This window comes from Danio rerio, chromosome 11 (assembly GCF_052040795.2).
Source record: "Danio rerio strain M-AB ecotype USA chromosome 11, GRCz13ab, whole genome shotgun sequence".
Taxonomy (NCBI): domain Eukaryota; kingdom Metazoa; phylum Chordata; class Actinopteri; order Cypriniformes; family Danionidae; genus Danio; species Danio rerio.
Window position 1 is genome coordinate 3,108,673 of NC_141031.1, and position 16,950 is coordinate 3,125,622.

General features: G+C 36.9%; 1 protein-coding gene and 1 long non-coding RNA gene across 4 annotated transcripts in view; both read left to right on the top strand.

The window, feature by feature from the left end:
• LOC147841627 (uncharacterized) overlaps positions 1-10,068 on the top strand; it is a 36,243-nt gene extending 26,175 nt beyond the window's left edge. The window contains exon 2 of the long non-coding RNA XR_015502249.1: positions 9,863-10,068. This is a non-coding gene — a long non-coding RNA (uncharacterized LOC147841627). The remainder of the gene's footprint in view (positions 1-9,862) is intronic.
• Positions 1-16,950, top strand: part of cpne5b (copine Vb) — a 226,184-nt gene that overhangs the window by 45,502 nt on the left and 163,732 nt on the right.

Below are 16,950 nucleotides of genomic sequence, written 5' to 3' on the forward strand. Positions count from 1 at the left end.
TAAAATTCACTGATGTTGATCCTGGACCATCAAGATTCAAATTCACTGATGTTGATCCTGGACCATCAAGAGTAAAATTCACTGATGTTGATCCTGGACCATCAGGATTCAAATTCACTGATGTTGATCCTGGACCATCAAGATTCAAATTCACTGATGTTGATCCTGGACCATCAAGATTTAAATTCACTGATGTTGATCCTGGACCATCAAGAATAAAATTCACTGATGTTGATCCTGGACCATCAAGATTAAAATTCACTGATGTTGATCCTGGACCATCATGATTCAAATTGACTGATGTTGATCCTGGACCATCAAGAGTAAAATTCAATGATGTTGATCCTGGACCATCAAGATTCAAATTGACTGATGTTGATCCTGGACCATCAAGATTCAAATTCACTGATGTTGATCCTGGACCATCAAGATTCAAATTCACTGATGTTGATCCTGGACCATCTAAAGTAAAATTGACTGATGTTGATCCTGGACCATCAAGAGTAAAATTGACTGATGTTGATCCTGGACCATCAAGATTTAAATTCACTGATGTTGATCCTGGACCATCAAGAGTAAAATGCACTGATGTTGATCCTGGACTATCAAGATTCAAATTCACTGATGTTGATTCTGGACCATCAAGAGTAAAACTCACTGATGTTGATCCTGGACCATCAAGATTCAAATTCACTGATGTTGATCCTGGACCATCAAGATTCAAATTCACTGATGTTGATCCTGGACCATCAAGATTCAAATTCACTGATGTTGATCCTGGACCATCAAGAGTAAAATTCACTGATGTTGATCCTGGACCATCAAGATTCAAATTCAATGATGTTGTTCCTGGACGATGAAGATTCAAATTCACTGATGTTGTTCCTGGACGATGAAGATTCAAATTCAATGATGTTGATCCTGGACCATCAAGATTTAAATTCACTGATGTTGATCCTGGACCATCAAGATTAAAATTCACTGATGTTGATCCTGGACCATCAAGATTAAAATTCACTGATGTTGATCCTGGACCATCAAGATTCAAATTCACTGATGTTGATCCTGGACCATCAAGAGTAAAATTGACTGATGTTGATCCTGGACCATCAAGATTTAAATTCACTGATGTTGATCCTGGACCATCAAGATTAAAATTCACTGATGTTGATCCTGGACCATCAAGATTAAAATTCACTGATGTTGATCCTGGACCATCAAGATTAAAATTCACTGATGTTGATCCTGGACCATCAAGAGTAAAATTCACTGATGTTGATCCTGGACCATCAAGATTCAAATTCACTGATGTTGATCCTGGACCATCAAGAGTAAAATTCAATGATGTTGATCCTGGACCATCAAGATTCAAACCCACTGATGTTGATCCTGGACCATCAAGATTCAAATTGACGGATGTTGATCCTGGACCATCAAGAGTAAAATTCACTGATGTTGATCCTGGACCATCAAGATTCAAATTCACTGATGTTGATCCTGGACCATCAAGATTCAAATTCACTGATGTTGATCCTGGACCATCAAGATTCAAATTCACTGATGTTGATCCTGGACCATCAAGAGTAAAATTCACTGATGTTGATCCTGGACCATCAAGAGTAAAATTCACTGATGTTGATCCTGGACCATCAGGATTCAAATTCACTGATGTTGATCCTGGACCATCAAGATTCAAATTCACTGATGTTGATCCTGGACCATCAAGATTTAAATTCACTGATGTTGATCCTGGACCATCAAGAATAAAATTCACTGATGTTGATCCTGGACCATCAAGATTAAAATTCACTGATGTTGATCATGGACCATCAAGAGTAAAATTCAATGATGTTGATCCTGGACCATCAAGATTCAAATTGACTGATGTTGATCCTGGACCATCAAGAATAAAATTCACTGATGTTGATCCTGGACCATCAAGATTAAAATTCACTGATGTTGATCATGGACCATCAAGAGTAAAATTCAATGATGTTGATCCTGGACCATCATGATTCAAATTGACTGATGTTGATCCTGGACCATCAAGAGTAAAATTCAATGATGTTGATCCTGGACCATCAAGATTCAAATTGACTGATGTTGATCCTGGACCATCAAGATTCAAATTCACTGATGTTGATCCTGGACCATCAAGATTCAAATTCACTGATGTTGATCCTGGACCATCTAAAGTAAAATTGACTGATGTTGATCCTGGACCATCAAGAGTAAAATTGACTGATGTTGATCCTGGACCATCAAGATTTAAATTCACTGATGTTGATCCTGGACCATCAAGAGTAAAATGCACTGATGTTGATCCTGGACTATCAAGATTCAAATTCACTGATGTTGATTCTGGACCATCAAGAGTAAAACTCACTGATGTTGATCCTGGACCATCAAGATTCAAATTCACTGATGTTGATCCTGGACCATCAAGATTCAAATTCACTGATGTTGATCCTGGACCATCAAGATTCAAATTCACTGATGTTGATCCTGGACCATCAAGAGTAAAATTCACTGATGTTGATCCTGGACCATCAAGATTCAAATTCAATGATGTTGTTCCTGGACGATGAAGATTCAAATTCACTGATGTTGTTCCTGGACGATGAAGATTCAAATTCACTGATGTTGATCCTGGACCATCAAGATTCAAATTCACTGATGTTGATCCTGGACCATCAAGAGTAAAACTCACTGATGTTGATCCTGGACAAACAAGAGTAAAATTGACTGATGTTGATCCTGGACCATCAAGATTAAAATTCACTGATGTTGATCCTGGACCATCAAGATTAAAATTCACTGATGTTGATCCTGGACCATCAAGAGTAAAATTCACTGATGTTGATCCTGGACCATCAAGATTCAAATTCACTGATGTTGATCCTGGACCATCAAGAGTAAAATTCAATGATGTTGATCCTGGACCATCAAGATTCAAACCCACTGATGTTGATCCTGGACCATCAAGATTCAAATTGACGGATGTTGATCCTGGACCATCAAGAGTAAAATTCACTGATGTTGATCCTGGACCATCAAGAGTAAAACTTACTGATGTTGATCCTGGACCATCAAGATTCAAATTCACTGATGTTGATCCTGGACCATCAAGAGTAAAATTCACTGATGTTGATCCTGGACCATCAAGATTCAAATTCACTGATGATGATCCTGGACCATCAAGATTTAAATTCACTGATGTTGATCCTGGACCATCAAGATTCAAATTCACTGATGTTGATCCTGGACCATCAAGATTCAAATTCACTGATGTTGATCCTGGACCTTCAAGATTCAAATTCACTGATGTTGATCCTGGACCATCAAGAGTAAAATTCACTGATGTTGATCCTGGACCATCAAGAGTAAAATTCACTGATGTTGATCCTGGACCATCAAGAGTAAAATTCACTGATGTTGATCCTGGACCATCAAGATTCAAATTCACTGATGTTGATCCTGGACCATCAAGATTCAAATTCACTGATGTTGATCCTGGACCATCAAGATTCAAATTCACTGATGTTGATCCTGGACCATCAAAAGTAAAATTCACTGATGTTAATCCTGGACCATCAAGAGTAAAATTCACTGATGTTGATCCTGGACCATCAAGATTCAAATTCACTGATGTTGATCCTGGACCATCAAGAGTAAAATTCATTGATGTTGATCCTGGACCATCAAGATTCAAATTCACTGATGTTGTTCCTGGACGATGAAGTTTCAAACTCACTGATGTTGATCCTGGACCATCAAGATTCAAATTCAATGATGATGTTCCTGGACGATGAAGTTTCAAATTCACTGATGTTGATCCTGGACCATCAAGAGTAAAATTGACTGATGTTGATCCCGGACCATCAAGATTCAAATTCACTGATGTTGATCCTGGACCATCAAGATTCAAATTCACTGATGTTGATCCTGGACCATCAAGATTCAAATTGACTGATGTTGATCCTGGACCATCAAGATTCAAATTGACTGATGTTGATCCTGGACCATCAAGAGTAAAATTCACTGATGTTGATCCTGGACTATCAAGATTCAAATTCACTGATGTTGATACTGGACCATCAAGAGTAAAATTGACTGATGTTGATCCTGGACCATCAAGAGTAAAATTCAATGATGTTGATCCTGGACCATCAAGATTCAAATTCACTGATGTTGATCCTGGACCATCAAGAGTAAAATTCAATGATGTTGATCCTGGACCATCAAGAGTAAAATTCAATGATGTTGATCCTGGACCATCAAGATTCAAATTCACTGATGTTGATCATGGACCATCAAGAGTAAAATTCACTGATGTTGATCCTGGACCATCAAGAGTAAAATTCACTGATGTTGATCCTGGACCATCAAAAGTAAAATTCACTGATGTTGATCCTGGACCATCAAGATTCAAATTCACTGATGTTGATCCTGGACCATCAAGAGTAAAATTGACTGATGTTGATCCTGGACCATCAAAAGTAAAATTCACTGATGTTGATCCTGGACCATCAAGATTAAAATTCACTGATGTTGATCCTGGACCATCAAGAGTAAAATTCACTGATGTTGATCCTGGACCATCAAGAGTAAAATTCACTGATGTTGATCCTGGACCATCAAGATTCAAATTCACTGATGTTGATCCTGGACCATCAAAATTCAAATTCACTGATGTTGATCCTGGACCATCAAGATTCAAATTCACTGATGTTGATCCTGGACCATCAAGATTCAAATTCACTGATGTTGATCCTGGACCATCAAGAGTAAAATTCACTGATGTTGATCCTGGACCATCATGATTCAAATTGACTGATGTTGATCCTGGACCATCAAGAGTAAAATTCAATGATGTTGATCCTGGACCATCAAGATTCAAATTGACTGATGTTGATCCTGGACCATCAAGATTCAAATTCACTGATGTTGATCCTGGACCATCAAGATTCAAATTCACTGATGTTGATCCTGGACCATCAAGAGTAAAATTCACTGATGTTGATCCTGGACCATCAAGATACAAATTCACTGATGTTGATCCTGGACCATCAAGATTCAAATTCACTGATGTTGATCCTGGACCATCAAGATTCAAATTCACTGATGTTGATCCTGGACCATCAAGATTTAAATTCACTGATGTTGATCCTGGACCATCAAGAATAAAATTCACTGATGTTGATCCTGGACCATCAAGATTAAAATTCACTGATGTTGATCCTGGACCATCATGATTCAAATTGACTGATGTTGATCCTGGACCATCAAGAGTAAAATTCAATGATGTTGATCCTGGACCATCAAGATTCAAATTGACTGATGTTGATCCTGGACCATCAAGATTCAAATTCACTGATGTTGATCCTGGACCATCTAAAGTAAAATTGACTGATGTTGATCCTGGACCATCAAGAGTAAAATTGACTGATGTTGATCCTGGACCATCAAGAGTAAAATTGACTGATGTTGATCCTGGACCATCAAGATTCAAATTCACTGATGTTGATTCTGGACCATCAAGAGTAAAACTCACTGATGTTGATCCTGGACCATCAAGATTCAAATTCACTGATGTTGATCCTGGACCATCAAGATTCAAATTCACTGATGTTGATCCTGGACCATCAAGATTCAAATTCACTGATGTTGATCCTGGACCATCAAGATTCAAATTCACTGATGTTGATCCTGGACCATCAAGATTCAAATTCACTGATGTTGATCCTGGACCATCAAGATTCAAATTCACTGATGTTGATCCTGGACCATCAAGATTCAAATTCACTGATGTTGATCCTGGACCATCAAGATTCAAATTCACTGATGTTGATCCTGGACCATCAAAAGTAAAACTCACTGATGTTGATCCTGGACCATCAAGATTCAAATTCACTGATGTTGATCCTGGACCATCAAGATTCAAATTCACTTATGTTGATCCTGGACCATCAAGATTCAAATTCAATGATGTTGTTCCTGGACGATGAAGATTCAAATTCACTGATGTTGTTCCTGGACGATGAAGATTCAAATTCACTGATGTTGATCCTGGACCATCAAGATTCAAATTCACTGATGTTGATCCTGGACCATCAAGAGTAAAATTCACTGATGTTGATCCTGGACCATCAAGATTTAAATTCACTGATGTTGATCCTGGACCATCAAGATTAAAATTCACTGATGTTGATCCTGGACCATCAAGATTAAAATTCACTGATGTTGATCCTGGACCATCAAGATTAAAATTCACTGATGTTGATCCTGGACCATCAAGAGTAAAATTCACTGATGTTGATCCTGGACCATCAAGATTCAAATTCACTGATGTTGATCCTGGACCATCAAGAGTAAAATTCAATGATGTTGATCCTGGACCATCAAGATTAAAATTCACTGATGTTGATCCTGGACCATCAAGATTCAAATTCACTGATGTTGATCCTGGACCATCAAGATTCAAACCCACTGATGTTGATCCTGGACCATCAAGATTCAAATTGACGGATGTTGATCCTGGACCATCAAGAGTAAAATTCACTGATGTTGATCCTGGACCATCAAGAGTAAAATTCACTGATGTTGATCCTGGACCATCAAGATACAAATTCACTGATGTTGATCCTGGACCATCAAGATTCAAATTCACTGATGTTGATCCTGGACCATCAAAAGTAAAATTGACTGATGTTGATCCTGGACCATCAAAAGTAAAATTGACTGATGTTGATCCTGGACCATCAAGAGTAAAATTCACTGATGTTGATCCTGGACCATCAAGAGTAAAATTCACTGATGTTGATCCTGGACCATCAAGAGTAAAATTCACTGATGTTGATCCTGGACCATCAAGAGTAAAATTCACTGATGTTGATCCTGGACCATCAAGAGTAAAATTCACTGATGTTGATCCTGGACCATCAAGATTCAGATTCACTGATGTTGATCCTGGACCATCAAGAGTAAAATTCACTGATGTTGATCCTGGACCATCAAGATTCAAATTCACTGATGTTGATCCTGGACCATCAAGAGTAAAATTGACTGATGTTGATCCTGGACCATCAAGAGTAAAATTCACTGATGTTGATCCTGGACCATCAAGAGTAAAATTCACTGATGTTTATCCTGGACCATCAAGATTCAAATTCACTGATGTTGATCCTGGACCATCAAGAGTAAAATTCACTGATGTTGATCCTGGACCATCAAGATTTAAATTCACTGATGTTGATCCTGGACCATCAAGATTCAAATTCACTGATGTTGATCCTGGACCATCAAGAGTAAAACTCACTGATGTTGATCCTGGACAAACAAGAGTAAAATTGACTGATGTTGATCCTGGACCATCAAGATTCAAATTCACTGATGTTGATCCTGGACCATCAAGAGTAAAATTCACTGATGTTGATCCTGGCCCATCAAGATTTAAATTCACTGATGTTGATCCTGGACCATCAAGATTCAAATTCACTGATGTTGATCCTGGACCATCAAGAGTAAAATTGACTTATGTTGATCCTGGACCATCAAGAGTGAAATTGACTGATGTTGATCCTGGACCATCAAGAGTAAAATTCACTGATGTTGATCCTGGACCATCAAGAGTAAAATTCACTGATGTTGATCCTGGACCATCAAGATACAAATTCACTGATGTTGATCCTGGACCATCAAGATTCAAATTCACTGATGTTGATCCTGGACCATCAAAAGTAAAATTGACTGATGTTGATCCTGGACCATCAAAAGTAAAATTGACTGATGTTGATCCTGGACCATCAAGAGTAAAATTCACTGATGTTGATCCTGGACCATCAAAAGTAAAATTGACTGATGTTGATCCTGGACCATCAAGAGTAAAATTCACTGATGTTGATCCTGGACCATCAAGAGTAAAATTCACTGATGTTGATCCTGGACCATCAAGAGTAAAATTCACTGATGTTGATCCTGGACCATCAAGAGTAAAATTCACTGATGTTGATCCTGGACCATCAAGATTCAAATTCACTGATGTTGATCCTGGACCATCAAGAGTAAAATTCACTGATGTTGATCCTGGACCATCAAGATTCAAATTCACTGATGTTGATCCTGGACCATCAAGAGTAAAATTGACTGATGTTGATCCTGGACCATCAAGAGTAAAATTCACTGATGTTGATCCTGGACCATCAAGAGTAAAATTCACTGATGTTTATCCTGGACCATCAAGATTCAAATTCACTGATGTTGATCCTGGACCATCAAGAGTAAAATTCACTGATGTTGATCCTGGACCATCAAGATTTAAATTCACTGATGTTGATCCTGGACCATCAAGATTCAAATTCACTGATGTTGATCCTGGACCATCAAGAGTAAAACTCACTGATGTTGATCCTGGACAAACAAGAGTAAAATTGACTGATGTTGATCCTGGACCATCAAGATTCAAATTCACTGATGTTGATCCTGGACCATCAAGAGTAAAATTCACTGATGTTGATCCTGGACCATCAAGATTCAAATTCACTGATGTTGATCCTGGACCATCAAGAGTAAAATTGACTGATGTTGATCCTGGACCATCAAGAGTAAAATTCACTGATGTTGATCCTGGACCATCAAGAGTAAATTTCACTGATGTTTATCCTGGACCATCAAGAGTAAAATTCACTGATGTTGATCCTGGACCATCAAGATTTAAATTCACTGATGTTGATCCTGGACCATCAAGATTCAAATTCACTGATGTTGATCCTGGACCATCAAGAGTAAAACTCACTGATGTTGATCCTGGACAAACAAGAGTAAAATTGACTGATGTTGATCCTGGACCATCAAGATTCAAATTCACTGATGTTGATCCTGGACCATCAAGAGTAAAATTCACTGATGTTGATCCTGGACCATCAAGAGTAAAACTTACTGATGTTGATCCTGGACCATCAAGAGTAAAATTCACTGATGTTGATCCTGGACCATTAAAAGTAAAATTGACTGATGTTGATCCTGGACCATCAAGAGTAAAATTCACTGATGTTGATCCTGGACCATCAAGAGTAAAATTCACTGATGTTAATCCTGGACCATCAAAAGTAAAATTCACTGATGTTGATCCTGGACCATCAAGATTCAAATTCACTGATGTTGATCCTGGACCATCAAGATTCAAATTCACTGATGTTGATCCTGGACCATCAAGATTTAAATTCACTGATGTTGATCCTGGACCATCAAGATTCAAATTCACTGATGTTGATCCTGGACCATCAAGATTCAAATTCACTGATGTTGATCCTGGACCTTCAAGATTCAAATTCACTGATGTTGATCCTGGACCATCAAGAGTAAAATTCACTGATGTTGATCCTGGACCATCAAGAGTAAAATTCACTGATGTTGATCCTGGACCATCAAGAGTAAAATTCACTGATGTTGATCCTGGACCATCAAGAGTAAAATTCACTGATGTTGATCCTGGACCATCAAGATTCAAATTCACTGATGTTGATCCTGGACCATCAAGATTCAAATTCACTGATGTTGATCCTGGACCATCAAGATTCAAATTCGCTGATGTTGATCCTGGACCACCAAGATTCAAATTCGCTGATGTTGATCCTGGACCATCAAAAGTAAAATTCACTGATGTTGATCCTGGACCATCAAAAGTAAAATTCACTGATGTTGATCCTGGACCATCAAGAGTAAAATTCATTGATGTTGATCCTGGACCATCAAGATTCAAATTCACTGATGTTGTTCCTGGACGATGAAGTTTCAAACTCACTGATGTTGATCCTGGACCATCAAGATTCAAATTCAATGATGATGTTCCTGGACGATGAAGTTTCAAATTCACTGATGTTGATCCTGGACCATCAAGAGTAAAATTCACTGATGTTGATCCTGGACCATCAAGAGTAAAATTCACTGATGTTGATCCTGGACCTTTAAGACCATAAACTCATATTTAAAGTCACAAGGAGTAGTAAAACACTTGAAATGGATGAAGTCATTTTGATCACTGTGGTAATTAAAGGTTGATATACTCGGCTTCTTTGCTATTTTATTAAATTTACGAAACACAATGTTAGAAATAAATATACACTTATTTAGGAAATGTTAGGGTGTTATAGATATGTGTTTTATTTCAACAGAGATTTTAAATTGCTAAAATTCTTTTAACATCTCGGCAGTTCTAATGTTATCTGTAAAATTCCCAATTTTTTTTTTTTTTGTTTTGTTCAATGTAATTTTTACCAATTTTATAATTTATTTTACAGTAGCAAGTCTGTGTACTCGCTCTGCACTGATAATCACATCACCAGAAAAGCATATCTATACCGCCTAGACCAACCACTTAACATTCATTCATTCATTCTCTTTCCTTCAGCTTAATTGCTTTATTCATCAGGGTTCCCCACAGCAGAATGAATTGCCAACTTATCCAGTATATGTTTTACACAGCGGATGCCTTTCCAGCTGCAACCAAAGTACTGGAATTGCCCATACACACTCCTTCACACTCATATACTAAAATTTGTTTATTCAATTCACTTATACTGCATGTATTTGGACTGGGGGACACCAAAGAGAACATGCAAACTCAATAATTTAAAAAACGTTTCCATATACATATTCAGTACCATGCTAAATCTCCCCATGAGTTCTCATGACAGAACTGTGGTCCTCAGTAGGGGTGTCATCGATTTCATATTCCCTCTAAGAAGAACTTGTGATGACTGTCTCCCTTTGCTTCATGTCTTAAGTACTATAAGTGCTTCTAGGCCAGAGTAAGCAGCAATATCTGATCAGTTTAATGTCCCAACATTGTCTCCACTAATCACTAATGACTCGTTGATGCTCATTCTTAATTTGTGACGACAACGAGTCCCTCTTTCAATCATCTCTCTATTTCTCTATCATCCAACTGGCTTAAAGCACTTCCTCCGTTCCATCTGGCTTTGACGCATGATTCTCTTCCGTCTCAATCTAAAAAAAAAAATTAAAAAAAATCGGCCTCCTGTTCTTTTGTGGCTCAATTGACCAGACGAGACTGAACTTCTCCAGCTGATAAAATGCTCCGGGCCCAGAAAAAAAGACCGTGAAACTGAAAGGAATGGCAGAATTGGATGTGTGTGGGATAGTGGGATGCACTGTGTTTCTGTCTGTATCCACACACACATAGTTACACACATTCAATTGAAGTCAGAATTATGAGCCCTTCTGTATATTTTTTTCCACAATTTCTGTTTAATGGAAAGATTTGGTTTCAACACATTTCTTAACATAATGGTTTTAATAACTAATTTCTAATCACTGATTTTTTTTTATCATGATGACAGTACATATTATTTGACTAGATATTTTTCAAGACACTAGTATTCAGTTTAAAGTGACATTTAAAGACTTAACTAGTCTAATCACGCAGGTTAGGGTAATTAGGCAAGTTATTGTATAACGCTGGTTTGTTCTGTAGAGACTATCGAAAACAACATTGCTTAAGGGGGCTAATAATATGGCCCTTCAAATGCTTTTAAAAAATTTAAAACTGCTTTTATTCTAGCCCAAAATTAAACAAATAAGACTTTCTCTTGAAGAAAAAATATTATAGAAAATACTGTGAAAAATTCCTTTCTTTGTTAAACAACATTTGGGAAATATTTGGGGAAAAAGAAATAGAAACTCACAGGAGGGCAAATCATGTAGACTTCAACTGTATGTACACACATACACACCTGCCTTGGTGCCAATGGAGCACAGAGCAACCTGCTTACATATGCAGACCGACTCAAGACCACCACACAGACAGGTCCGGTCTGGAAGACAGGAAAGAGAGTCTCATAATGAGTCTCAGAAGTCATAATCAAATTACTGGTGGATGAAAGGAGCTGGACACCGTTGGGTTTAAGGCAGTGATGTGGATCCGCTCATTTAAACTTAGTGGAAGGATTTCATCTGAAGAGAAACCTTTGCTATCCGCAGGGAAAATTTCTGTCATCGTTTGCTCTGCCTCGTGCCTTTTTAGAACAGCACAACTTTCTTTGCGCTCTCAAAACCTAAAAAAGAAGATATTTTGAAGAATGTTGGAAACCAAATGGTTTTTGGTGACCAAATGGCCTTTAGTTGTCTGGATTTCTCAATTTGAGTATTCAGTCATTCATTTTCCTTTGGCTTAGTCCCTTATTTTTCAGGGGTTGCCACAACGGACTGTACCGCAGCGTTTTACGCAGCGGATACCCTTCCAGTCGCAACCCAGTACTGGGAAACACCCAAACACACTCATTCTCACACGCACTCATACACTACAGCCAGTTTAGTTTATCCAATTCTCCTCTAGCGCATGTGTTTGGATTGTGGGGGAAACCGGAGCACCCGAAGGAAACCCACGCCAACACGGAGAGAACAAACAAACTCCGCACAGAAATAAGACCTTCTTGCTGCGACGCCACACCTAAATTGTATGGAAGTAAAACAATAGATGACTAAAGTCAATTTACATTCAACGACTGACTCTCTTAATAATTCAGAAATATCTGAATATTTGAGCAGGGGCGATGTGAAATGTCTGTTTTACTCTGGAATAAAAAGCAGTCATTAAATGTCACACATTGTCCTTGTTGCTCATTTAGCACCATTAATATTAATCCCATTAAAACGACACCAACTAATCCAGATGTTGTATGCTAATTGAACCTAGACTGATATTGAAGCACACGTGAAATGCCTCATTAGCATAGAGAGTGATGGATTGTTGCGCGAGTGAGGTTGAAAATGATGTTTTTTTTGGTTGCGTCTCAAATGATCTGCTTGTGGAAATGTGTGATTTTGGCTGGCAGGACTACATTCAGCAGTGCTGGTTTTCATTATGGGCAGCATATGTTCCCTGACGGGGCTCGTGACGTGAGGCGTCGCCGTCTTCCCCCTAGCTTGATGATGAATTAGCACCATTAGGTTTGGCTTTATTAGAACAAATGCACATGCCAAGGCGGAGAGCATGCTGGGTAGCGCTGTTAAACTCCAGCGAGCTCATGAACATGCAGAAAGCGCCTCTTCACTTTGGATTGAGTTGGATTTGCATTGTGGTCATGATGCTGAGGAGTAATGGGAGTAATTGGGCAGTTTTGGGCCTCAGAGGGTCTCTTCTCTCAGTTGTGTTCAAGTTTAAAATGTAATTTTTAAAACTGGGGCAGAAAACATTTTCGCATGCTAGTGTGTGTTTAATAACACACTGAATCAAATGTGACATTTTGAAGCAGGCAGATTAGCATATATATATATATATATATATATATATATATATATAAATGTGTGTATATATATATATATAAATGTGTGTATATATATATATATAAATGTATATATATATATGTATATATATATATATATATATATATATATATATATATATATATATATATATATATATATATATATATATATATATATATATAAATGTGTGTGTATATATATATATATATATATAAATGTGTGTATATATAATTAATATATATATATATATATATATATATATATATATATATATGTATGTATATATATATATATGTATGTATGTGTATATGTATATGTATATATGTATATTTGTATATGTGTGTATGTATATATATATTTATGTGTGTGTGTGTGTGTGTGTATATGTGTGTATATGTTTGTGTGTGTGTGTGTGTGTGTGTGATATATATGTATGTATGTATGCATGTATATGTATGTATATATAAATGTGTGTGTGTGTATGTGTATATATATATGTGTATATATATATATATGTATGCGTATATATATATATACACATACACATGTACACTTTAAAATATACAGTAATTTTCACTATACAACTTTAAAATACAGCAACATACCGCATAACTATCCTACAGAAAAATTCAATTAAAGCTAAATACTATAAAATTTACCAAAATCGTTTAAGTGTAGTTATACTGCAGTAGTTTGCTAGTGACTTACTGTAAATCAGTTACAGCAAATATACTTTATTTATATTTAAGCAACATGTATCTTTGCTGTAGATGTAGTTGCAGTATTGTTGATCTTTACTGTAAAATATGCTGTAATTTTCACATTGCAACTTTAAAATACAGTACCATACCACATAACTGTCCTTCAGAAAAATGTAGTTAATATTACAGCTAAATACCGTGTCATTTACTAAAAATGTTAACAGTGCAGTTATAGTGGAGCAGTCCGCCGTGAAGTCAATTACAGCAAAAACACTGTATTAACATTTACAGCACCATTTATCTTTGCTGTATATGTATTTTTAGCATCGTATGTCTTTAATTGTAATTTTCACAATTCAACTTTTAAAATACATACCGCAAAACTATCCTACAGTCAAATACAGTTCACATTACAGTTAAATACCATACAAAAATCATTAACAGTGTATTTCACATCCAATAAGGCATGTCTTAATCCACTTTGTGTAGTGTGTTGATAACTTGCACCTTATTAACATTTGCTCTTCTTGTTTGCAGCCTGATTTGTGTGTCTTGCTAAATTGCATTGGTCATTATGCAAATAAGCTGCCATGGTGTTGGTTGCGTTTCTGTTGTAATTACCGTAATTACAAGATTCCAACTAGTAAAAGCGTTCAAGTCCTTGCACCACTCCATAATTACACCTTGTGAACTGGGAATGTTTAGAGAGCCACGACTAGTGTCATGTGACCACTTCACCTGATTCGTTTAGGTGTTAAAAGTGTTGCCATAGAAATGCATAATGAATCAGAATATGTAAACGGCTTTGATTAGAATGTCACGCACTGGGATCTTAAAATTAAAGTCATTATGGGACAACACGAGCACAGCTAGTGCTCTTCATTTGCACCTCAGTATAATCATCTGCAGATCTTCTTTTTTTAATTTTTTTTTTACATCCACTGCTATGTTTGGGTAACATTTTTGTGTATACAGTTGAAGTCAGAATTTTTAGCCGTCCTCTATATATTTTTTCCCCTGATTTCTGTTTAATGGAGAGCAGATTTTTTTTTTCAGCACATTTCTGAACATAATAGTTTTAATAACTCATTTCTAATAATGATTTATTTTATCTTTGTCATGATGACAGAACATAATATTTGAGAGATATTTTTCAAGACACTTCTATACAGCTTGAGGTGACTTTTAAAGGCTTAACTAGGTTAATTAGGCAAGTCATTGCTCAGTATTTCTGTAGACAATCGAAATAAATGTTGCTTAACTAGACTAATAATATCAACTTAGGCTCATTATTGATACGTATACCTATACACATTACTGGAGATCGTGAAATATGTTCCAGGTGGTACATCGTTTTTTGCAGTTTTTGTTTTCGTTAATCCACCTCGTGAGCTCTTGCTGTTCTTGCGTAAATCCACCAGAGGCCGCTGTTGACTGACTGACCTATCGACCGATCCCCTTAACCACCTCCTTCCCTAAACCCAACCGATAATGTTTTAAAAAGCACCAATTGACTCAATCACCCCCTTCCCTTAATCCAACCAACAGTGTTTTCAAATGTAATCTAGAAAAAAAGCCCACATGGCCACCTGATTTTTACCATGTTTTCAGATTGTACCATATTCTCACCCTGTTATTTACTTGTTTATTTTTTTAGCTTTCGTTTTTGTTTTACCTGTTTTTTTGCAACCATTCTTTAGACTTGAAGCTTGTCATCTAGGTCAACTCTGCTCTGCGTCTCAAGTCTGCCAATGTACGTGGCGAGCTACTGGGCAAACTGGTAACAGCAGAAAGCCGTCCACACGGAGATAAGCGGTCAGCTAGTGGCGCGAATAGAAACAATAGCCGTCTGCGGTGTCATACCACCCTGTAGCGTTTGTATTAAAGTCAAAATGCAGCCATATGTACCTCTGGCAACATAATTCACACTCTCCAGAAATGAACATGTGGCTACATATTCACAATGAGCCTGTGTTGGAAAATATTGACCTTAAAATGGTTTAATAAAAATTAAAAACCGCTTTTATCGTAGCTGAAAAAAAAATAAATACGACTTACTCCAAAAGAAAAAAATATTATAGGAAATTTTGTAAAAAATTATTTGCTCTGTTTATCATTTGGTTGGGAAATAATTAAAAAAAGAAGAAAAAAGACTTGCAGGAAAGCTCATAATTGTACATTTCTGGGATGTCCTCAGGAAAACACAATCTTTTTGGATAAATGTGTAAATTGTGAATGAGAAACAAATGCAACTTAGGCTCATTCTGAAAACGTAGCCCTACATACATGTATAGAGATCGTGAATATGTAGCCAGAAGTACGTATGGCTGCATTTCAGCTTTAAAATGAATGCTAGGCTGCTGTATGATGCCGTTAATTTTCATGCTTACCAGCTTGCATCCATATGGACTGCTTTTCCACTGTTACCAGTTTGTCCAATGGCTTGCCATGTACGTTTAGAATGGTTTAAATCAGCCTTTAGGCTTGATAGTTTGGCACACTTCTGTTGATGTCTTCAATCTGGAAAAATTTGCATGCGTGAGTTTTGAACCAGGCGTGCAATACCTAGTTCAACCACTGGGTGTCAAACTTACATACTGCACCTTAAACGATGGTTTGTTCTGTAGACAATCCAAAACAAACATTGCTTAAGGGGGGGTAATAATATTGACCTTCAAATGTTTTAAAAAAAAATTAAAAACTGCTTTTACTCTAGCCGAAATAAAACAAAGAAGACTTTCTGCAGAAGAAAAAATATTATAGGAAATACTGTGAAACATTCCTTGTTCTGTTAAACATTATTTGGGAAATATTTAAACTGTAATAAAGGGTTTTTTAGATTCTAAATGCAACAAGCACGGATAAATGTTGGCTGCATTACACAGATGAAGATTTTATTAATGATATGTAAGGAGGACTCTGCTCTCGACTGCATGCGTCTTCTTAGCAAGTAGGTTAAAGC